The sequence below is a fragment of the Lytechinus variegatus genome, chromosome 3, assembly GCF_018143015.1.
Source record: "Lytechinus variegatus isolate NC3 chromosome 3, Lvar_3.0, whole genome shotgun sequence".
In the NCBI taxonomy this organism is placed as follows: Eukaryota; Metazoa; Echinodermata; class Echinoidea; order Temnopleuroida; family Toxopneustidae; genus Lytechinus; species Lytechinus variegatus.
In genome coordinates this window covers 4644219-4654028 of record NC_054742.1, presented here as the reverse complement: position 1 = coordinate 4654028, position 9810 = coordinate 4644219, and positions in this window count along the sequence as shown.

Sequence of the window (9810 nt, the reverse complement as noted above, 5' to 3'; positions counted from 1 at the left end):
TGAAATTAACCAATTCTGCATAGGCGTGGTTCAATTCTTCGAAGACGGAATCAAAATTTACTCTTTAGTCCCATTTTTTTTGCAGTCGAAGTGATGATAATATACCATATCGTTATCTCTCAGTCTGATTTTCGTCCTACGTGGTAGATGAAATACAATCCCTCGCAACATATGTTATCCTAGGAATGAAACAGCATGAAATGATTATGATCCATTGCTCTGCTCATTGTATTACGTCATGAAGAGATATTCACGGTAAATACGGTTATCAATTCATTAGTTTTGGGGTAAAATTTCATTGGTAACCACGCAAGTTAACTGAAAGGCAGTTTAAACTTGTGTGTGAAGAATTGGAGTTTGATATATGTAGTTGAACATTTTCAATGATATCCGTGTCCATAGATTCAATGTGTATTGTATATTAGCACTCACAAAGTATGCAACTGTAAAACAAAATATTAAGTTGGATTTCAAATAGATCTGTATACGTAAAAATAATCGCCCTTTCTTGTCACTTTTATCAGTTTATTAGACTTTCTATCATTATCTTTAAGTTCTCCTCAAAAGGGCAATGTTAATGGGGAATATAATGTGTAAGCATGAAAAGAATTGGAAAAAATGAAAGAATGGCGAAAGATTTACACCTAAAGCAACAAAATTCCACCACTCTCATGACTCTTAATACGATACACTGACCAACTGACGGACACTGACGGATTTGATCACCAATATATTTGCATCTTTGCAATCCTTACACCATCTGACATGGAAATGTATGGGAAACTCTTTTGAGAAGAGTGTTTTCAGACCCTCTCCCTTATCCCTTGATGTAATTAGCTCTGATCGTTAGTAAGCACAGTCTCGTGGTTTTTACGTCGGAATCCATGGTCTTATTGTATTCAAAGAAAAAAAAATGCAATCTCTAGAATTGTGTAAGATAATACGCCATACCAGTCTAGAGAGGAATTGTGTATCTTCCTGTTCTCTAAACCAATGTATACAGAACGTGGTAAGAAATGTGAGGAAACCATGACAACAAAATGCACGAGATTTAAGTGTTTGTTCCGCTCGTGGATGAAATTAATATTGCGAATTGAAACATGCACAAGTCTTTTACCTACCCATAATGTCAGCTTGAATAATCTTGACTAGAAAAAGAATTAAACTCTCGCTTTTTTTTACTCTGCATACGCTATGATATAGTTTTCTATGTGTAGCATCACGAAAATGATTGTATTATTTATTTTCATCATGAATATCATCTTACTGCAATCACAGAGACTATACAAAAGGGCCGCATGACAGACAAAACTGAAAACGTTCCAACTGCAAATTGACATCAGACTAACCACACGCCAAATCAACACCAGACGTATACGAAATTGAAATCAGATGAAAGGACTAGAATCAACAAATCGAAATCAGTTGACAGTATTGAGGCACCAGAGGAGCATTCAATGGAAGGGCTTGTCGGACGTTTTATAATAATAATAATAATAATAATAATGTACATTTATATAGCGCTTATTACTATAGTTTCTAAGCGCTTAACATTTATATCTTAAAGCAATACAAGTATAAGGATTATAAATGAATTATATCACATTACGTTGCATAATATTACATTAAATTACATTACGTTAAATTACATTGCAAGAAATTATAATAAACAAAGAAAACAGATGGGTGACATGGAATTAGTGAATCGAACTACAGTCCATTGAATAGATATGTTTTGAGTCTGATCTTGAAGGTGTCTACAGAAGGAGAATCACGGATTATCACTGGGAGATCGTTCCAAAGCTTGGGGGCACACACACAGAAAGCACGGTCACCGTAGCGTGTCTTAGTGCGTGGACCTGGTGCTAGCTGCAGGTGAATTGATGTTGATGAACGGAGCCGGATGGAAGTGGTCTGAGTCTTGGGCTGGATGAGTTCTTTGATGTATGATGGTGCGAGTCCATTGAAAGCCTTGTATGTTAGAAGAAGTAACCATAGTAACAGTGCCTCTCGGCCAATAATATCCCATGAAAATTGTTAGATCTGACAACTTGTCGGACAAAATGATTATGAAACGCTTCCCAGGTCGAAATCATACAAACATCAGACTGACGTCAGACTTAGAGCGAACCGAATGAAATCCAATGTCGACATCTAATATCACATGCAGTGAAACAAAAGAGATCCTACATCTACAGCAGATCGACATCTGACTGACCTAACCGCGGTTAAACTAATGAAAGCCAATGTCAAAAATCCAAGCGATAACTATCACAAGCTTGACATGAGATATTCAGAAATTAAAATGACGCCGGATGACCGGAATGACATCAGACTAAAACTGATGTCAGACTTTGTCGATAAAGAAAACTGACATATAATCAGACTAGAAGCAAAATCTAGGTTGATATTAGGGTAACACGACATTAGACCGACAGCAGAGTGAAAGAAATAACACACCAGGTCCACATAAACTCGCATACAAAAGACTCGCATCTCACATCAAGTAAAAAATTATTGAGACAACAGCTCGACATGAGACTGGAATTACACTCACATAGGTTTGAAAATACATTTTTAAACAATCTAATGACACCAGACCGATATCATATAGACTTAGACAAGAGTGACTTAGATGATTAGACGTATTTTGATGTTTTGATGAATGCCATTCGGTAGAGGAACCGTAAGATGGTGGTTGTAATTAATGTAATATCAACATTCTAATGTCTATAAACAACAATTTTAACTCCATCGACATCTTCACTATCATCATCATAATTATCATCATCATCATCACCACCATCATCTTCCTCATCTTTATCATTGTCAACATTATCACCATCATCATGGTCATCATCAACGCCACCACCATCATCACCACCACCACAATCATCATCATCATCATCACAATCATCATTATCATCATCTTCACTATCACCACCATCGTCATCATCACCACCACCATCACCATCATTACCACCACCATCATCACCACCACCACCATCATCATCATCATCATCACAATCATCATCTTCACTATCACCACCATCGTCATCATCACCACCACCACCACCATCATCATCACCACCACCATCACCATCATTACCACCACCATCATCACCACCACCACCATCATCATCATCATCATCACAATCATCATCTTCACTATCACCACCATCATCATCACCACCACCACCACCATCATTATCACCACCATCATCTTCACCATCATCATCATCACCACCATCATCATCACCACCACCACCATCATCATCATCACCACCACCACCACCATCATTATCACCACCATCATCTTCACCATCATCATCATCACCACCACTATCATCATCACCACCATCATCATCTTCACTATCACCACCATCATCATCACCATCATCATCATCTTCACCACCATCATCATCCACCCCACCTTCATCATCTCGATCGCCATTCATCGTATTCTAGAGTAGGATCGATTTCAGCTTATCCGGTAAGAACCAGTGAAATCGCTTCGTGGTATCGGGTATCGTCAGTCGATCGCATTATTCTCTGGAGATCCGATCAAGCGGGTGACTATTAATCTAACCGAGTGTTATTTCGGATATAAGGATTGTCTGACAGAAGTACAATGGCTCTGTGAACATACCGAACTTGAATATGAACACACAGTATATATTCCCTTAAAACCAGGTAGAACATGCCAAAGGTATAGTGCATTGAGCCTGGCGTGGGCGACAGGTAGCAGCAATGTTACTATGATGGAAAAAAAATAAATTCAGTATGAATATGAAAAGACGAGTAGTCATCCATAAAAATGCAGTTTAAAAATGCAAAGTTTGACATTTCTAACAACTTTTACACTTGGCCACCATTAAAAAACACTCTTTATGCGTTCTTCACTTTTTTCTGCAGAAAAAGAAAATGCAAAGAAAATCTGACTGCATATACCGTTTAAAAAATAAGTACACCACCGTGAATACTCTATGACGATAACATGTTTTAGGCAGTCTTTAACAAGTTTTGTAGTTCATTCAATGTATGTTCAAGAAAGTTCATCCAGATATTATTGCAGTATAGGCCCTATACTACAAGCAATCAAACAACTTTACCATACTGAGTACTTTATTTCAATTATTGATGGACAGCATTCAGATTTCACAATCAATTCGAAAGTTGAAATTCAAATAAACTCTTGACAATACTGAGCTAAGATGGTAACTTCCCACGAATAATGTGTCCGGATTAAATAATAAAAACATGCCATTCTAACCTTTTCAAATAATATTAACAAGTAGCTGAAATCGAATTGGAAATATATTTAATGACAGTCTTACCATTTGTAAATACCATGAATACAAGAAAGCTCATGGAAAACGAAGATGAACATACGATCATCTAACTCAAATGCACAGAGTATATGAGACCACCATTCACTGAGATCCAAAGTTTCATCTGACTCAAAGCAGTCCTACACTTTCTATTTTATGAAACACCAATTAACGCGCCATCCGCGGGACGTTAGCTCCGACCTTGTGGATTTGCTATTACAAAGGGCAGGCGAAACAAAACCGTGAAGTTCAAATTTTCATTTCTGTTTGATAATTTGATAAAGCGTCAAAGCAGACCTTTGAATTAATGGGTTATAATGCAATTTTAGTTTCCTCATATCAATTGAGCATACGGCTAAATGATTAAGGTGTATTTCCCCTTTGACCTTTGACCTCATCTAGCTATTAACCTGAATGAAGGAGACAACACATTTCGCCATTCAATATAAATGTGAGGTTTGAATGGGATTTTAAAGGGATCGGTGATCTGTATGTCACAGCGCCGTGTGGGGTACTGTAGTCTAGTGGTTCTGATAAGTGCCCAGTGGCGTAACTACGGGGGGCATGGGGGGCACGTGCCCCCCCCCCCAATCGGCTAGCCAAAAAAAAAAACGGGGAAAAGGAGAAAAAGAGGGAAAAAGGAAAAGAAACGTAGTGGGGGAAAGAAGAAATTGTTGTTTATTATAGTGTTATATTATGTTATATAACATAAGAAGCATTTTTTCATAACTTTATGAAACATTTTTTGCTTAATTGTGTCTTCATTGTTTCTGGTGCTCGCATAGACTGTTTAACGAGATATATAAACCTGCTGTACTAAAGCCTCCCGTTTTCAAATCAATATACAACAAAATAATATATTTACTCGCAATTAGAGTTATTACTGTTTTAAGTAGTGATATATTCTTCTTTTTCATGACTACTGAAAGTTGTTGCCCTATTTTAAGGTCTTAAAATAAAACATTTCCTGTCCGTGCTAACGTTCACATTAGTGGATTGGTGAGATTTCTGCTCTTCATGAACTCCTAAAATCAGTCCTTAAAATGTCAATTTTTCTGATCTGAATATAAAAAAATTATTTATAGCTCGCGCTTCGCGCTCGCATCATTTGGTTAGTGAAATACGTGGGTTCTTAGTGAATTCCTACAAACAACCCTTAGAATGCCCCTCTTCATGTCTGAATTTCCTAGATTTTCAGCTCGCGCTTCGCGCTCGCAGTATTTCAGTAGTGAAATGCGTATGATAATCATGATTACAATTACTTCAAAAAGTGCTCCATGTGTTTAGATGTAATTCTAACGAACTCAGCAAGCGCTTGGCACCCGCATTAGATGACTATGGTGAGATATGTATACTCTGACTTAATGAATTCCTAACGATAGTCCTTAAAATATCCATGTTTGGGGTCAATATATACAAAAATTTCAGCTCGCGCCTCGCGCTCGCATCATTTGGTTAGTCAAATACGTAGGGTCTTAGAGAATTCCTACAAACAACCCTTAAAATGCCCCTCTTCAGGTATATATTTCCTAAATTTTCAGCTCGCGCTTTTGCCCTACGAAAAACAGCATGTGCTGATAGGGTGTTCCATCCCACAAGTGGTAAATAAATAAATAAAAAAAGTATTTGATTATTAAGATGCGTATGATAATCATGATTACATGACTACAAAAGGTGCTTCATGACTGTGTTTAGATGTAATTCTAGCAAAATCAGCAAAGGGTGGCACTAGCATTAGATGACTATGGTGAGATATTTATACCCTTAATGGATTCTAAAATATAATCCTTAATATTTCCTTGTTTAGGGTCAGTATATACAAAAATTTTAGCTCGCGCTTCGCGCTCACATTGTTTGTTTAGCCAGACAGTTAAGTATCATGATTAAAAAACAATTTGCTTATAATGTCCATTTTTAGCACTCAATATCAAAAATTTTCAGCTCGCGCTTCGCGCTCGCATTATTTGATAAGTGAGATACATATCCGTTTAATGGCACTGCATGTCCTTAAAATATCTCTATTAGGTCAGAATACCTGACAACTGAGCGCGCTTTGCGCGCTCCCTAAATGACCCGAAATTTTTTCTGGTGCCCCCCCCCCCATGCCGTGACCCACGGTACGCCACTGTAAGTGCCTTTAATGAGAGGGTCGGGGTTCGAATACCTCACATGGTGTTATTGCCCATCAATGTGATTTGATTACACTATGCTGCTCTCGACTCATGTGAACCATGTGTAGTGAAATGGTTAAGAATCAAGAAAAGCTCACGTTTGTTTTTTTTCCCGTACGAAGATGATCAATGGAACTCCAAACTGGTTTATGATTTAACTTTTAAAAAGGTAATTTTTGTTGCAAAACATAAGAATTCACGATTTTTTTTTCATCTGCTTGATATTTTGTCTATGTTTGCCAGGGTAAGATATTTCATGAACGTTTCGTAGAAAGCGTACTGATCTAAAAGCCACACATTATGACAATATCAGCAGGAAATATGACTTATCAATGTTGAACATTCGCTTTTTAATGTCTCTGCAAATCACTTCTTGCATGTGATTTACAGACAAAATTGCAATTTCAATTCCCAATGCAAAAGTGCTAGTGTTTGTCTGTATGAATAGCTTTCAAGGAATTTTCTCCTCACATCTCTATAAACCTTCGCTTATATTTTGGTAATCGCTCCATTTGGGATAGTATGTAAGTTGCTTTGACTCTCAAAAAAAGCATTAAAATTCCTAATGGATACAAGAAGCTCGCACAATCACTTCCTCCCATATTCCTTAAAAGCATCCCTCCTTAAACCAATTCTCATGGTCCGTCGTAAATTGTTTATCTCTGCCCACATCATTTAACACCTAACCTTCCATCGCCAAAATGTCATCGGATTCCTGGGAGGTGTTTCATCTTAATAACTACGACTAAAAATCGTTTCAGAATTCATATCACCCAAGAGAGTCCTCTGTGGAATATATTTACTTTGATTGTTTATCACAGTCTTCTTTAAATATTTCAACAAAATAAAGCAATTTGCTTTCTCTTACCTTGTCACCTCTGTTTTTATCAAATCTTCCGAATATTTTGTTAGGTTTATACAATGACTATATAAATTCAGCATAATTTTATTTTTCCAAGAATCAAATCGCTTGTACAGCTGCACCCATAGCATCGTTATTCATCAACTGATTATCACTAATTCTATAAGGGAAGAGACTGGTCACCAACGATGGCATCTTTGGAGATCACTCCTTGGAAAACAATGCAATCTATATGGAATCATCAATTTGGTGTACGAGGAAACATCACTGTGTTTCTCCTTCACGCTTTTCCTGACATTATACAGACAAAATTAGTAATAGCGATGAATATTTATTAATTTTGTCTGTGTAATGTCAGGAAAAAACGTGAATATGGCGATATATCCCATGTCCATGATGAGGGCATCGCACAGTGGGCCGGGGCGAAACAAAAGTGTGCCAAAAGTCATTTTGGGAAATTTCAGATTTTTAATTTTTGTTACGCCCAGCTGAAAGACAACACTTTGAAGAATACTTCAGCAAAATATTTCATTCGGGAATTTACATAAATTTCCTACCTCAAATCGTAAAATGTGACATTTTGCGAAATGCTGCGTATATGACAACTTAGTTGAATAACAAGCAATTTCAAGAAAGGTTTTTAATATAGGAATCTGAAATGGCACCCACATAATCCTGATATATTCTTTTTTTCGTGTGGAATGGTTCGAAGTAGATAGAAGACACATTTCAGGAGGTTTATAGGATAATTATTCCTCGAAAAAGGCTGATAATCCATGTTTTTTGCATTTACATTAGAAACGTTTATATTTCCGTTTAAATTCTATCATCATCATTTTGCCAGATGTCTAAGCTTTAGGTTGATACCAAATTTGACTGCCCGTTTTTGCCGTTTTCATGTAAGGGCCGATTTTACTTGGCACAACACCCCCAAAACCTGTTAAAAAACAATAATTCTTATACTGCGCAGTCATCGCAGCGCACCGTGTGGGGTACTTTGCCGTTCATTTTTGCACGGCGAGGACGATTCCGGGACGATTTCCCTTCCATTCCATGAAAAATACATAATTCCGGGCATAATGCAAACAAAATAAAGGTTGATAGCGCATACAAGGGGTACCCACCCTTCTTCCAGGGATGAAATTTACTTGTAGAATAATTTCAACCAAAGTAAAACATTCGTGGTCCTATATACGCTGCGTTTTACCCAAAGTCTACACCGCTCGATAAAGCACGGTTAATATTTTTCGGATTTTTAAGTATCTTTTAAATCTAATGATCATTTTGATGTCATATAATTATTTTCAGGATCTCATACACACTTGTTAGGCATGTGAGAAGCATAAACCAACATTCACTCTGGTCAATCGTAAAGTAACACATTACACAAAGTTTATATACTTCACATTGTTTAGCGTAATTTGTCTTTTCACAGACAGGTTTTAAGTAGCCAAAAATTTGGTATCAAAGTGATGTCATATCGGCTTAAAATTATGTTCAGTCGATTCTACGCCAAAAATTACTCTTAATCAACATGTTAAAGTAAAATTATAATACGGAATATAATTTTGGCGCACTTTCAACTTATTCTGGCCCACTGTGCGTCGTGGTCTAGTGGTAATGAATCTCGTCTTTCAATCTAAGAGAAGTGGGTTCGATACCAAGCCATTGAGTGTTTATCCACATTCTGTTGCACTCAATCCAAGAGAATGGGTACCATGTACGAATTTATTTCTTAAAATGTAGAACGGGTAACAGCTGCTGTCCGAAAGCCATGCTTATTATGCTTCATGCTTTACTGTAGTCTTTAGAACACTTAGATACTTCTGAACTTTCCGTTACTTATACATCCGTCATTTCCTTCAACACCAGTATTAGTTCGAATCTGTTTGTTATTTCTTATTAGCTCATACAGATAGGAAGCATCAATTGAAATGGTTCATAAATTGACATTTTCACCAATTTTCTTTCACCTTGTTCATCTGATGAACAATTGATCTACATTGCTTTTTACAACATTAACCACAAATCAATATACTAAGAAACCGATCGCACGGTAGCGCAGCTTATTTTCTAATCGAACCTTGGACTATCTGTTGAAAGATAAAAACATGATCAGTTAGGTAAACCGACATACATGAATGTAAACTTTAAAAAGTTTGCTGCTCTGTTATAAAGGACAACGGATGGGGTTTATGAGATGTGTGTAGGATTAAATGCATCTTAGCAATTAGTAAAACTCGGCAAGGGTAACGATCTATTTTTTAAAGGATATATCTTAGATGTTCATTGCTGATGCTGCGTGATTCGCAAAGGTGTTCATGGGGCTTTATTACTGTTGATAAACATTACATGCGGCCTTTATCAGAGTGTCTTTCCTACCGCAACGAAGCGCAGATTCAGTTTGCCTCTTTCCAGGGCCCATACGGCTGCGTTCTAAATCTTC